Here is a 15345-nt window from a genome sequence, read left to right on the forward strand (position 1 = left end):
ATTACTTAGATAAGACATCCATACCTAAGACCAAACATCCTACAGTAGCCATGCCTTAGACCTTCAGGTCTTATTACTTTAAATCTTGGAAGAGTAAGCATAGTTTTGAACTCTCTGACCTTAAGCCAAGATGAAGCAAAGCCATTTTTATGGACCCTGAAAATGCAGCAGACACCGGTTATCTGCTTTGGAGGCCAGCCCACTCCAGTCTCCTTTCCCACACCATGCTCTGCAGCTGCCTCTTCCCAAGAAACATGAGGCACTTGCACTAATATGCAGAAATATGTATAGGGCAGGCGCCTAAAACAGAGCAATTTTTGCCATGCCTGGTGGGGTATGTCAGCCGACTATGCACTCCAGAGGCTGAGGCAGGAGGATGGACAGGAGTTTGAAGCCAATCTGGGAAACTTAGTGAGATGCTGTTGCAAGGAGGGAAAAACAAAACAAAACAAAACAAAACAAAAACAACAACAACAAAAAAAAAACCAAACCAAAAGAGGCAAATTAGTCCATTCTCATAAGCAGCGTAAGAGGCAGAAGGTCACAAAGTCAGGCTCAGGTACATGGCTGCAGTTCCTCATGCAAAACCCAGGAACATCAGTAATGGCCATGGAGGACCTTAAGAAGCCACACAGCAAGATGCCAGGCACAGATGCTCTGAGGGCCTGGTTATACAACAGCAGTCTGCAAACGTATTTATCATGGGCCACTGGGAAACAATCAGCAATATTTTACTACCCTTGAACTTGCTGGAGTTTCTTGCTTGTTTATTTGGCTGTGTTTAGACAGAACCCAGGCCTCACATGCTAGGTGGGCACCTTGCTGAGCCATGGCCCCAGACCCTCTCTAGGGGATTCTAGGGAGGGCTCTACCCCTGACCATGCCCTCAGACCTTCCCTGGGGGAATTGCTCAATTTTTTCACTAAACTCAAGCCATCTCTTTAACTGGTTTGCAATTTGAGTTTCAGAGGCCCGTGGATAGAGAACATGCTAGCATGTCTTGTGGCCCTGAGTTCCATCCCCAGTACCCCATTCCACGGGCTGGGTGGTGCACATCTAGCTCGTGGAAGGTAGAAGCAGAGAGTTCAGGGTTATCCTCAGCAACACAGAGCTAAAGGTCAGCCTTGGGCTACATGATATCCTATGAGTCAGGAGTGAGCACTTGCTAGGCAGCTGGGTGCCTGTGGTTTGAGCTTTATAGAGCAGTAGCAGCAAGACCAAGCCTTCCAAACAACCATATTCCCTTCCCACATCGATATTCATATTCAGTATATATCTTTCTTTCATAATGGGCATTTTGAGCATCAGGGACTCAGAAAGAGAGAGACAGACAGGGCACTCTGTGTGCCTAGCATTCTAAGAATCACATTCCAGGGCAAGAGACAGCTGAGCTGCTGAGGGAGAGTGCAGGTCCTGGGCTACACAGCCAGGGGCAAGATCTGGTAGCAAAATGAAAGAACTTCACACAGCTCTCTCCGATCCAGTGACTACTTCCTCCCAGGACACTGCCTGGTCAGAACCAGCTTCCAAGATGACCCTGCAGCTCCCACAGACCTGCCAGAGGTCTCAGGGGCAAAGGCACTGCTGCTAAGCCTGCCAACATGAGTTCCGGCCCCGGGACCCAAAGGAAAGACCCAACTTGCACAATCTGTCCTCCAACTTACACACATACACACACACACACACACACACACACACACACACCAAAATAAAATTTAAAATGTAATAAGGTATTATAATCTCAACAAATAAATGGGAAAGGTGTAATAAGTAAATAAAACTGCAACACTTGGGAGTTTCTTCCCAACTTCCTTTTCCTAGAAGTTAACAGGAAATCTCTGGTTCAGGGATGGTTCAGGGATGGATGGTCGGATGCTTGGGCAGATAGATGGCGGAATTGCTGTCTTCTGGAGGTCTACATTTGTCCCACATCCAGTTTTAAACATAGTGAAACCTCTGGAAACTTCCAAACTAGACCAAGTACAGAATCTGTGCACTGCCACTGACCAAACAGAGCCAAGCACTAAATACCCTACTCTGTATGCTCAGACCTCTGCGCTTGTACACTAAGACTTCACAAACGACGAGACCCCGGGAAATTTCTCAAAAAGAACTTGCAGCTCTGACTACGCTTCGCCTCCGCACACATGTGCTCCCCTCAGGGCTTAGCAATAAAGGCATCTGCTGTCAAGCCTCATACTCCAGGTTCAATCCCCTGCCCCAGGGTGGAAGGTGCCCCGACCCACCCTGTCCGCAGGCCTCCCGTACTTGCGTGTTGGAAGCAGAAGGATAGGTTCCGGACCGGAAGTCGTAAGCTGAGCGGAAGGAGACTCTTTCCCTGACCGGGCATATCTGGGGGCCGCCATGTTTGGCCTATGCTGAGGCTAGAAGTGTGGTTGAGTCTCCATGCTGGGAAGACACAGGCTTCTGCAGGCCTTTTAAGGGTTCACACAGCACACACTCCTGGATCACGGGCCGAGCTCTCACTGGGATTGCTTACACGTGACCACATCCCCAACACCTTCTCCCTTTAGCTTTCCACATCCTGAAACATGGGCAGCCACTCAGATGGTGGCTGACTGGGCCCACAAATATTTGCTGGACACTGGCTCCAGAACACTGCAGTAAACGAAGGCCTAAAGGAGGCCTTCTAGAAAAGAGGGAAGGGGCTGAACAGATAGCTCAGTAGTTAAGAGCACTGGCTGTTCCTCCAGAGGACCTGGGTTCAATTCCCAACACCTACAAGGCAGCTCACAACTGTCTGTAACTCTGGTTTTGAGGGATCTCATACCTTTACACCAATGCAAGTTAAATTATTTTTTTTAAAAAGTGGGGAAAGAAGTGTTCCTCCTTTACCATCCTTCTGGAGGCCTCCCAGAGGCCGGAAAGACTGGTGGTGACAGAGTCACAAGAAGTCTGTACACTTTTCTAGAAACTTCTTCCAAGAACCTAGCCCATAGACCGCCTCTTGGACAGAATGTATTCTGGGCAACATGATGTTTCTCAGAGGTAAACAGTTTGCAGGGAACAAGACAGGCAGAGCCTGATGCCTGTGACTTCCACGGTGAACCAAGGTGCCTTGCCTTTCTGGGTCACAGCCTCTCCCTCTCCTGAGATTTCTCCACTTTCATCTTTCCCATCTTCTTGGTGTTCAGTCCACGAAGTGACTTCCTCCTCTGCCACCTCTGCCTCTACTCAGTTCCCTCTGCTCAGAGGCCTCGGTTCACGTGACTCGGTGTCTGGATGGAAACAGTTGCAGTACTGGATGGACGGGTGGATAGATGGGTGGATAGATGGGTGGACGGGTGGGTGGATAAGCACAATGTAGTCCATCCACACACTGGAATATTACTCAACCATGAGAATGAAGAAAACTCTGATATTTGATCTAGCCGATTTTCCAGGTTTCTCTAAGGAACAGAGCTGAAAAATGAACATACAATTCATGGGCTGTGGTCCAAGTAGTCCAACTGTGCTGTCTCTTGATGTGTCGTAGTGGTTCTTGGGTCTCCGAGACCAGACATCTCAGCAGTCCTGTTTGGTGCTGGAGGTCAGGGGAGTCCTGGAGCTGCCAGGCTTTAGTCCATGTTGGGATCTAGCAGCATCAGTGTGAATAAACTTGCCATCCAGAGTGCAGGTGAGCCGGCAGAAAACACAAGCACCCTTCTTCCACGTCCTTCATGTGAGTGGCCACTTGAAGGTGTGGCCTACATGTAGGGTGGGTCTTCTGACCTCAAATGGTGCAACCAAAAAATAAATAAATACATAAATAAAAAAATTCCCTCACAGGTATGTTCAGCTGCTCAGGTTTTAGTTAACTCCAGCTGCAGTCTAGTTAACAAGATGAGCCATCCCACCAGCAAAAAGGGACTTTGGGGATACAATGCTCATTTAAAATGAGCCAGACACAGAAGGCCACCCACAGGAGGTCCCAATGCCCTGGGATCCACAGAGACAGGGACGGTGGTATCACTGGCTAGAAGTTGGTATTGAATGGCTGCAGGGCTCTCATCGGGGCAGAAGGGGACTCTGGAGATGGAGATGGCCACGGCCACACAGATGCTCTTCATGTGGCTGGGCAGTGTGTCTCAATGACAGGCCCACCGTGAGTTGGGTAGACATCTTTGGCTCCTCTCACTGTCTACCCACTCTTGAACTTCACACCATCACACACCCCTGAAGCCTGACCTCTGGCTGGGATACGTGCTCCTTGACCTATGAGTGCCCCGCCTACTTCACTGCTGTCCCCTCAGTGTCCCAAACACACAGCTGGCTGCATGGCCCCTGCTGGCTCCCATCCCACCCCCTCCACATCCCTGAGGTCGCTGAATTGCCAGGCTCTGCTGGCCCTGAAGCCACACATTTCAGGAGTCACCGTCCTTCCTGAAGGACTGGGACTTAGTGATGAGAACCCGGGCCCTGGAAAGCCCTTTGGGACAGACACCTCAGTGCTTATCACCTTTCCCACTGCAGCTGCAGCCTCTAGCGCAGGCACCAGAAGCTCCAACCCCGAGGAGCCCAGCCCATAACACAGAGACAGGGGATGGTCTGGGAGATGCAGCTCAAGCTGAATGGTCACATTCTTTGTGTCACAGATGCTTGTGTCTGTCACTGCTTCATACATGAAAGATTTTGGAGTCAGAGGTTCAGTATGTAGAATGTTTATCACCCAAGGAGTCCTGGTTCCATCCCCAGCTTTGTCTAAACCCGTATGGTGGCACATGACTGTCACCCTAGCACTCAGTAGGTGTTGATAGAATGATGATGAGGAGTTTAAGGTCATCCTTGGCTACACAGCAAGTCTGAGGCCAACCTGGCATATCACAGCTTCCCCACCCCCCAAATTTAAAAATAACCAGTAGGCTTTGACCCAAGAATTGTTGTTAACAATCCCTGCTTAGGCCAAGACCTTCTGGAAGTTACGTGAAAACATGGCCGTGCCCTTCTCTCCATCTGCCGCTGGCAGCCACTCTGAGGTTTGCTGAAGCCCTGACTACCTTCCCATTTGTCTTGGCCCTCTAGGCACAATACCTTCTGCACCCTGAGGGAGACATTCAGATAGTGGGGATGGTGACTGGCATCTGATGAGCCATAGATGCAGGCAGCCTTTCCTGGACACAGCTCAACACCTCCAGCTCACACCTGTCAGCCCGTCTCCATGGCTCCACCCCCTACCTCACCTCCCTCCAGTCTCCAGGCAGCAGCCAGCCCCTTGTTCTGCCTGAGTATACCCAGTAGGCCCCACACAGCACTCCACCCCAGGGCCTTTGTACTTCCTGACCCTGTGAATCTGATCATCATCACCTTATATGTAATACTTAATCACGAGAGGCCATAACACTTCTGTCTGTCTATCTTGTGAGTGGTCTCATGTAGCCCAGGCTGGCCTTGAGCTCATTATGTAACCCAGGATGACTTTGAACCCCTGATCCTTCTGCCTCTGCCTCACCAGGGCTAGCTGACAGGCATGTTCCACACACTTAGTTTCTGGTCTCCCAGGTGCTGGGGACAGAACCCAAGGCTTTGTGCATGCCAGGCAAACACGCTCTACCCACTGAGCCCCAGCCTACCACTCTATTGTTATTAAGTTTTCTAACTTTATGTGTATGGACTTTTACTTGCAGGCATCAGTGTATCATGTACACGCCTGGTGCCCGTGGGGAGGAGTATCAGGTCCTCTGGAGCTCCAGCTGCAGACCGGTGTGTGTGTGAGTGGGAACCAAACCGGGGTCCTCTATAAGAGCAGCGAGTGCTCCTAACTGTGAGCCAGCTCTGCAGCTCCACTCTCCACACTTTGAACAGCTGTATAGTATTCCTGAAGTAATCAGTGAACCCTTGCGGTACAAATCTCCAGCAGCAGCAGCAGCAGTCTCTGGTCTATAAGGACTTAGGGGCCAGTCAGCCATCTTGGCAAGAAATCACAGGATTCATGAGGGCCCAAAAAAAGAAGCCAGAGTTGCCAGGGTACTGGGCAGGGTGACAGAACCTGCCAGGCCCACACCTCATTCGACAGGAATGTGAGAAAGAGCTGAGCTGCATAGGGCTGGGTGCCTGGTCCTGGGGGCTGAGTTCAAGTCCTGGCATGAAGGCCAGGCCAGCTTGCCTCCCAGTGGCTCTCTTCCAGACATCACAGTGTTGGCATCTGAAAGTTGGTGATCTCAGACATCAAAGCTGCCCTGCCCAGTGGGCTGGCTACCCAGCAAACTCACCATGATGCCTGAAGTGGGGGTGGGGGGTCAAAGGGAGGACACTCAACATTGGCGGTGAGGTTTAAATTTCAGTGGCTTTTTTTTGTAGCTAGACTGGCACATTCGAGATCCTGAATCCATCCCCAGCACTGCAAAATAAAGTAAAATGTGTACATGCAGTACATGGGGCACTGGACAGAAGCCCAGAGGAGACAGCAGAATGTTAAAGACTGTCATTTTCCAGTAAGGAGACAAAAGGCACCTAGAGGGACAGGGTGCTGTGAGAACTGCTGATGGCCTCTAGATAAGCTAGAGGGCTTCACAATCTGACTGCCCAGCTGCTGCTCACTACCGAAACAGTAACATGGGGAGAATGGACTTGGGGGATCATGGGGAGCCGGACTTAACCACCTCAGGTACGAGAAACAATCTACAAAGGAGTAGCCATCCACATACTAATGCTGGACATAGGTGGGCTGGGTAGTCCCACACAGTCCTGAAATTATAGTAAAGTGTTGGGGGATGGTGGTGGTACATGCCTTTAATCACAGCACTTGGGAGGCAAAGGCAGAGGCAAGCAGATTTCTGTGAGTTCAAAGCCAACCTGGTCTACATAGCAACTTCCAGGACAGCCTGGTCTACACAGTGAGACCCTTCCTCAAAGAACACAATAATATAAAAAGAACTTGGGCTAGGATGCCTGGGTAGCAGCAGAATGCTTGCTTAGCATGTGCTAAGTCCAGCACCTCAATAAATAAGTAGACAAACAAGGAAAGAAGGAAACAAAAACATATATGATTCTTTTTAGCTAAGGATTTAACAAGCCAAGCAATCATCAGTTCATAGATGAACTAATTAATATACGAATACATTAGTGTGTTGATTAGAATATATGAATATTTATATCACCAATGGGACTGGAAGGGGGCTTGTTGCCAAGCCTGATAATCCTTGTTTGAAACTCAAGACCCACATGAAGGGCCAACTCCAGTAACTTGTCTTCCTACCTCCACATGTACACACAACAGGTGATGCACACACACTGAAATAATAAAGATAAAAAAAAACACCATTAATGTAATTTAAGGCACCACAGACCCTTTAAGCAGCAAGAGAATTATAAGCTGTATTTTAAAGGCTGAGTATGGTGACATAGTTCACAGCCCTGTTGTGGCCCTGGGGCTCAGGGTCTGCAGGGACCCACATGACTGGTAGTAGAACATTGTATTGGGTTGAAAAACCATCACTGAGTCAAAGTATCCTTGGCCCCTCCTAACCGGTGTGTTGGACATGGTGTCTTGGTGGTAGGAGCCTTAGATTCCTTTCCCCGAGGCTGGCTGGAGCTCTCACTTCTCTAGTGGGAGGGGACCAGTGACTACACCCGGCTGGATTTTCCAGTCTATTCCAGTCCTTGAATCCGACAGGGAGGAAGGGCAGGGACAGCCGCTAGACTCAGTCAGGGCCCTCCACAGGCTGGCCAAAGAGGTTAAAAAGACAGACAGAAAAGGTTTTAAAAAGTTCTGTGTCATTATTTTATTATTAATGCCATGCTTGCTCTGGAAGTATTTTTACTTCATTTTAAATTAAAGCCCATTCCACAGCCAGCCAGGAGGTGGCTCAGCAGGTAAGGGCTCTTGCCACCAGGCCTGCTGACCCATGGTCCTGGGACCCACGTGTTTGTGCGCACGTGTGTAGTCACACACAATAAATAAATGCATATAAAAAGTTAAACAGAAAAGCGATTCACTTTGCCACAATTATTTGATGCCCGAGACCTAAAGGCAGTTAACGCTGGTGCCGGGGAGGGAGCCATTGTCTTTGGGGTTGTGGCCAGCTTTCGGGTGCCCCTGTTCCTGAGAGCAACCCCAACTAAACTCAGTCTCTTCAAGGAAAAAAAGGCAAAAAGTAGAAAAGGGACTGGGTGGGAACAGAGGTGTCATCAGGAGTGGGAGGGAATAAGAGAGGTGAGGGTGGTGGGGGTGGGGTGTGATCAGAACACATACATGCAGGGAAAGGTCAGAGGCCATATTGTGCACAAGTAATACATGCTAATAAAGTTATTTAACACCCAATCATAGTAGGATTTTCCTCGGCGGAACCAGGCGCTGGTGTAAAGCTGTGAGCAAAGCAAGGCAATGACTGGGGGTGGGGGAGCGAAGAAACAACCGCTGCTCTAGCGAATCCCGATTGCGAACGCGGCCCATGGGGAGGGGCGAGAAGAGACACGAGTGTTTTGGGGTGTGCGTGCGTGTGCACGGGTGGGGTCCACACGCACCGGTGCGCACGCACTCTCCTGGACTCCCGGCTCTTTCTGCAAACGGTTCACACAGTATTTTCCATCAGGAAAGTTTTCTGGATTGCGGATCCCGGCGGCGAAGAGAAAGCTGCGGGTGCGCGTGAGCTTCCCGGGGCGGTGTGGGAAAGGACCACGGGTCCCAGGACACCCCCAAACGCAGTGCTGTGGGGTTTCACGCGGCGGGGGAGGGGGTCCGAGGATCTGAGGCGCCGAGGGAATTTGGGGTGGACAATAGAGGGGGAAGAATCCTTTCCAGGACAAACGCGCTGACTATTTTGGTCAAGGCACAAGAAAGGGGTGCCGGGGGCGGTGCCCTCAAACCCAAAGTGTTTGAGTCGAGGAGGAAACCGGACGCTCGGAACTTAGGGGGCAAACAGAAGGCTCCCCTCGGAGTCAAGTTCAGGGATGAGGCCGGGGTCCCAGTATACCCAGATTTCAGAAGTGTAAAGGGTTTTCAGACTTGAGTGAAATGGCTGGCTCTGTGGCAGCCCCCAATCTAGGTTTTGGGTGATGACAGTAAGGAGCAGATTTGGGGAGCCCCCATCCTGGCTTTGGGGGATAATGAGTGAGGAGCCACTTTGGGGACGCCTCCGCACTCCAGGCGTTTCTGGTTAAAAATAAGAGACGGGGGGGGGGGTCTTTTGGAGTCCCCGCCCTTCAAAGTTAGATTAAGTGCGTCAAATGCGAGAAAAGATCACTACACTTTACAAACTTTGAAGAGTGTGAGCCGGGTGCCCTCAGCACAGGGCTCCCCCAAATCAGAGGTGCGATCAGAAGTAGGCGAGGTTGGCGTCTGCAAAGTTGGGGCGCTGGGTCCCGCAGCGCCCGCCCCCGCGACCCCCCCAGCGGGGTCCCCGCCCGCCACCGCCCCCTGCCCGGGCCCGCATCGCTCACCTGGAGTTCGGCGGGGAGTTCGGGTAGCGGCTCCCGCGGCGGCAGCCGCTGCGTGTCGCTCCGCGTTGGCAAGTAACAGTCTCCACGGCTACAGTCTCTATGGCGGCGGCGGTGGCGGCGCCGGCCGCTCCTCCTCCGGCTCCCGCCGCCCGCCCGCCCGCACCTAGCGCCCGCCCGCTTCTGCCTCGCGCAGCCCTCGCGGGGCGGGGCGTTGCGCCCGGCAACGGTTACCAGGTTGCACGCCCCGCCCCCCCAACGGCCCGCCCACGCCCATCTCCAACGGCCTCGGGGAGGGCGGGCGCTCTTTCTATTGGCTGTTCATGATGCCCGTCAGTGATGAAGGGTAGGCCCCTGAGTAGAAGCCTGGCCAATCGCTGTGGGGAAGGGCGTGGCCGGGCGGGAGGCGCGCGGCTCTGGGTTGGTTAGGAGGAGGCGCACGAGGGCGGGCGGGCGGAGTGGGTCGGGGCAGCGCGAGTTTTCCAAGTTGCAGTGACTTTGCCAGATGCGGAGGCTCTGACCATCTAAGGGGAGCAGTGGACTCCGGCTTTCCGCCCGTTCTTTCACGGTCCACAGACTGAAAACCCTTTCCTCTTTGGAAAAATTTTTGTCGGTGCGTATGCGTGCAGTGCCCACGGAGGCCCGAAGAGGGCGTCGGATCGCCTGGCGCCAAGGTGACTAGTGGCTGTGAGCTGGCACACTCGAGTCTTTGACAAGAGCAGCAGTTGCTCTTCACCTGGAGCCTGCTCTCAGACCTCCTCCCTGTTTTTTGGGTACAGTGTCTTGTACCCAAACTCACTATGTAACGGAAGCTGGCCTCCAACTCCTGATCCTCCTGCGTCCACCTCCCTCGTGCGGGATGATGGGTGTGCGCGCTCTCTCACACACGCGCATGCACTATATGTTATGAGCAGGTCAAAACTTGGGACCTTCACAGCTTTTATTTTGGTGGGGCGACACTGACAGCTAAGGAACACGAGTTGTGAGAAGGGGCAGGCAGGAGATTCAAGGGCTCCTCCCACCTTAGCTCTGCTCTTTCATTCATTCACGGAATAGTCTGGCTCACCTGTACCTATATACCCAAAGCGATCTAGCTTTACTTTTTCTTTGACGCAGGGTCTTGCTAAGTAGCCCACACTAGACTAGATCCTATGTAGGCCAGGCTAGCTCAAGCTGATGATTTCCTGCCTCAGCCCCCTGCCTCTGGGATGGCAGGCCTGTGCCGCCAAACATGTTTGCACAAGTGAAATCCTTCAGACTCTGAGAAGGATCATAGACCCTGTCTCTGGGACTGAAGTTTCCAAAATAAATGTATCTGAGGAACTGGAAGGCTAGGGCCATGACACAGGGGTCGTAGGCTATCCTGCCCTGCTGAGAGACCCAGCCCCCACAAACTCACCTTTAAGTACTCTTGCAGGCAAATCCCTGTGCTGGAGAAAACAGAATCAGTGTCTCTACCAACTGTAGCCCTTCAGCAGTAGCACTGCTTTGGACACCACGGAGTGTGTCCCCAAGGGTCTATGGGATGGAAACCCAGTCCTCGACAAGGGAACTCTGGGAAGTGGTGCCTAGGAAGCATAGAAAGACCTAGAACACTTGAGGGCGGGAAGGAAGGAGAGGCCTCTCATCTCAACCTGCCTCCGAGTCCTGAGCCTCTCACTAGCTGGTGTCAGTACATTTCTTGCATAGATTTTTTTCATGTGTTCCTTTAGGGTGTGATGTATGCATGTCACACACATGTAGATATCAACTTGCAGGTGTCACTCTCCACCTTTAACCTCATGTGTACTTCACATCAGGCTAACAGTGGTGCAGGCTGAAGCCCTGAATGTGTGGGGCCTTGGGCGGGTTCTCTTTTCCCTGGTCAGACTGGACAGTTTGAGAACCTCAGCAAGACCTTTGGTAAGTAAAGATGTCTTACCAGAAGGCATTTTCTTCATTGGCTGTTCTGGCTGTTCTCACGTGTATGCCCCCCCCCCACACACACACGGAGGGATTCCCCTGTGAGCTTAGAACCTACCAGATCCTGTGAAGACTCAGAGCCAAGGCTCCATAGAGCAGCTGGCACCCGAATGCTGGAGGAGGGGTCTCTCTCAGTCCTCATGCTTAAAGTCTTTGGTGGGGGTTAGACAGGGTTTCCCTGTGTAGCCCAGGTTTCCTTGGAACTCGCTCTATAGAGCAGAATGACCTCGGACTCAAAAATCAGCCTGCCTCTGCCTCCAGAGTGCTGGGATTAAAGGAGTACACCACCATGTCCAGCTTTAAGGTCTTATTCTAATGTGTAGGCTGGAGAGATGGCTCAGCAGTTAAGAGCAATGACTGCTTTTCCAGAGGACATGGGTCCAGTCCCCAGCATCTGCATGATGGCTCAAAACTATACATAAATACAGTTCCAGAGGGATGGATACCCTCTTCTGCCTTCTGTGGGCATCCAGGCATGCATTTGTTACCCACATATGCACACAGGAAAAACACATATGCCCAGAAAACAAAAACAACAAACCCTTTTCAAAAATCTAAATTTAAAAACAAAATTTGTTTAGGGGCCAATAAGATCTCACCAGGTAAAAGTAATTGTTGCCAAGCCTGAAGAACTGAGTTCCATCCCTGGGACTCTCATGCTGGAGGGAGATGACTTACACACATTGTCCTTCAACCTCTACCTGCACCCCAATACATAAATAATAAATCAATCCACAAATGTCCTTACATTGTCTTCTAGTACCAAGCAGGCTGTTTCATCCTAAAGTTCTTTTCTGGATCATTAAAGTCCTGGTGTGCTTGAGCCAACACTCCCATATATTAAGCAAAATGCTCAGGCTGCTGTGGTGGCTGTGTGGATCTGGGGTTCTGTCCCCCACCCCTCACAGCTGACCTTTAAAAGTGGGATTGTGGGACCAGCTCTTTATAATCAGGAGGCAGAAGCAGGCAGATTGCTATGAATTCAAGGCCAACCTGTCCTACACAGTGAGACCACTGCTCCCCTAAAAAAGCAAAAGAAAACAGTGGAATTTAGGAGTTTGGAGATGACTTAGAAGGCAATACACTCAGTGAGCGAGTGAACACAGGAGTTCTGTCCCCAGCGCTCATGAATAAAGTCCAGAGAGGCAACCTGGCCTGTGACCCAGCACTGTGGGAGGAGGCAGCACATTCTGGGGGCTCCCAGCCATCCAGCATAGCAGAAACAGCGGGCTCCAGGCTAACACACACACACACACATGCATGCACGCACGCACACAGGACTACACCACACAAGGAAAAAGATGGGAAGCTGCGAGGCATGCTTGTCACAATAGCACTGGGCAGACTCAGGCAGGATCACCAAGTCCAGGCCAGTTGTCTGTTCCTGCTTCCAAAAGGGATTGCTTTCCTTCATGTGAGCCGCTTGCCATGTGACTCTTGGGTGGGTTGGGGACTTTATCAACAGGATCTTGGAATCCTGGCCTCCATAAATGTGAGGTAATTGAACTTTATGTTCCTCAGCCTCAGACATTTTGTTACAGCAACAGAAAATGACAGGGTCATGCATTCAGCTATCTTTCTACTTTCTCATTAAGATGCACCAGGGTGAGTGGCCACATTGATGCCCACACCTTTTAAGGGGCGGCTTCTTGCCAATTCAAATGTGAGGAAATCCAGTCTGTAATAACCATCCCTTTGGTGCCCACTAATTTTATTTGTTGGCTGGTTGGTTTTCTCAAGACAGAATCTCACTACGTAGCATTGGCTGACCTGGAACTCCCTCTGTAGACCAGGCTGGCCTTAACTCACAGAGATCCACCTGCCTCTGTCCCCACCCCCACCCCCGAGTTCTGGGATTAAAGGCGTGCACCACTAACAAGCTGCACTATTCTTAGTTGGTGCAGATCTGCTACCTGTGGTGGATACTCAGCATGCTGCCTGTATAGTGTGCATTTGGGAAACTCAGCATGGTGCAAGTTTTCACTGGACCTGTGGGCTGGACCCCTGGGACCAGGGAGATGGCTTAGCAGTTCAACTGCTAGCAGCTGTTCCTAGGACCAGAGTTCTATTGCCAGCACTGACATGTATCAGCTCAGAGCTGTCTGAAACTCCAGCTGCAGAGGATGCTACACCCTCTTCTGACCTCCACAGGCCCGAACTCACTCACGCATGCACACCACAGCTCATACAGCAACGCAAGACTAAAGTAAACTGGGTATTACCAAAGTTAAAAGTATCTGAGGGTGCTGTCAAAGGGGGAATAAGCCCAGACCGGAGGACTGCTGATAGGCCAACCTGGACTACATGATGAGGTTAAAGGTAGCCTGAGCTACATAGCCAGTTTGAGTCAGCTTAGGCTAGCTGAGGGGTGGGAGATGGCTTAGCCTGATGAACTGCCAGAGGGGCAGAGACAGGGGTATCCTTGGGGCTTGGTGGCAGGCAGTCTAGCTGATCAGGGAATGAGGGACTCCCAGCCACTGCCGTGGAGAGCCCTAGGGCAAGGTACCTGACTCCCAGCCCCCTGCCCACCCCCCACCAGACGCCAAAATCACCACACAAGGAGCCAAGGCAACCAATGTGCCAATTTTCAGGAGGATGCGCACACATGGCTTCCCAGAATTTGAACCCACAGTGGACTCCATCACTCAGCTCTCACCGTCACACAGGGCAGGTGGGTGGATGGATGGTGTTTGCACCAGGAAAGAACGAGGCCTCAAGCTGTGATGTGCCTGACTACATCTTATTTGAGAGGTTTCCATGTTGCTCCCAGGAAGGTGTTTGGGGGTCCAGTTCTTCACCTCTGAAGCATTTTCTTCCTAATACAAAATCCTAGGGGAGGAAGAGCGTGTTGCAGCCACACTGCCATTTCTCTCATGCAGGGAAGGTTGGTCAACTCTGGTGTCTCTATCCTGGGCCTCCTGCCACAGGAAGCTGAGGCAGGACCAACAGAGCCAAGGGTGGTCTGGCTTCTTCTGCATGGAGGGGTCTCCCTGGGCAGGGGAGTCAACCACTGAGATGAGGTCTACCTGTGGGAGGCTGGAGAGGAGGGGCCTGGGCTAGTCTGTGGGGCCCTGGTAGGACAGTCAATGCCTTGGAGGGAATGAATATACATCCACCGACTGTGAGCTACAGGGACACCATGCTAGGACAGCCACATGAACCACGCATGCAGTTAAAATCTAGTGTTGGGCTAGGGAGATGGCTCAATGGATGAGAGAGCTGGACAGGTATCAGGACCTGAGTTCGAACCCCCAGAACCCATGTTAAAAACTGGGAGTGGCTTCTCCAGCTTGTGCTCAGCAGTGTAGGCCAAAAGCCTATTTCAGGTTTGGTCTCAAGGGAATAGTCTCAGACCAGAGCACCTGATTAATGAACTCCTCTGGCCTGCACGTCTCTCTCTCACACACACTTTTACCAATATTGACATCAGTTAGACTTTGAGACTTTTAGGCTGAACCTTTCAAAGTGAAGGCTTATGCTGTCAGGAGGATGGGGAGAGACCACCCATGTCCCCATGTCCATTGCTATACTATACAGCTTTGATTATCTGACGGGTACACGTCCACCCACACAACCGGAGCTGCGTCCTGCGCCCTGGGCCCTGCGCCCTGGGCCCTGAGCCCTACACTGCCTGGAGGCACTGTGTGCTGGCTAAGAAGTGAACTGAAGGGCCGAGTGCCATGGCTCAACTGTGCAGCCTGAGCCCCATGCCTCATGCTACCTTATTTGGAAACTGGGGCTGTTATAGCACTAAAGTGAAGAGCATAGGGTGAGCTCCAATCCAGTCTGACCAGTGTCCTTAAGAAAAAGGCTGAGATGAGGTAGCTCAGAGGGTAAACAAACAAGAGGGCCTGAGTTCAAATCCCAGCACTTGTGTGAAGAAAGGAGGGAGTGGGGAAGAGGGGGGAAAGGGAGAGGAGGGGGAGTGGAGGGAGAAGGAAGGGAGGGAAGGGTAACGAGAGGATATAGCTACCTGTGGTGCACACTTATACCCCAGCACATTGGTTC

The 15345-nt window shown here is 51.6% G+C and overlaps 1 protein-coding gene across 1 annotated transcript in view; it reads right to left on the minus strand.

Annotated features, from left to right (window-relative positions):
• Rfx2 (regulatory factor X2) overlaps positions 1 to 9574 on the minus strand; it is a 58185-nt gene extending 48611 nt beyond the window's left edge. The window contains exon 1 of the mRNA XM_051177636.1: positions 9379 to 9574. The gene's annotated coding sequence lies outside the window, so the exon portion shown is untranslated. The remainder of the gene's footprint in view (positions 1 to 9378) is intronic.
• Positions 9575 to 15345: the final 5771 nt, after the last annotated feature.

The sequence above is a fragment of the Phodopus roborovskii genome, unplaced genomic scaffold (assembly GCF_943737965.1).
Source record: "Phodopus roborovskii unplaced genomic scaffold, PHOROB, whole genome shotgun sequence".
Classification (NCBI taxonomy): domain Eukaryota; kingdom Metazoa; phylum Chordata; class Mammalia; order Rodentia; family Cricetidae; genus Phodopus; species Phodopus roborovskii.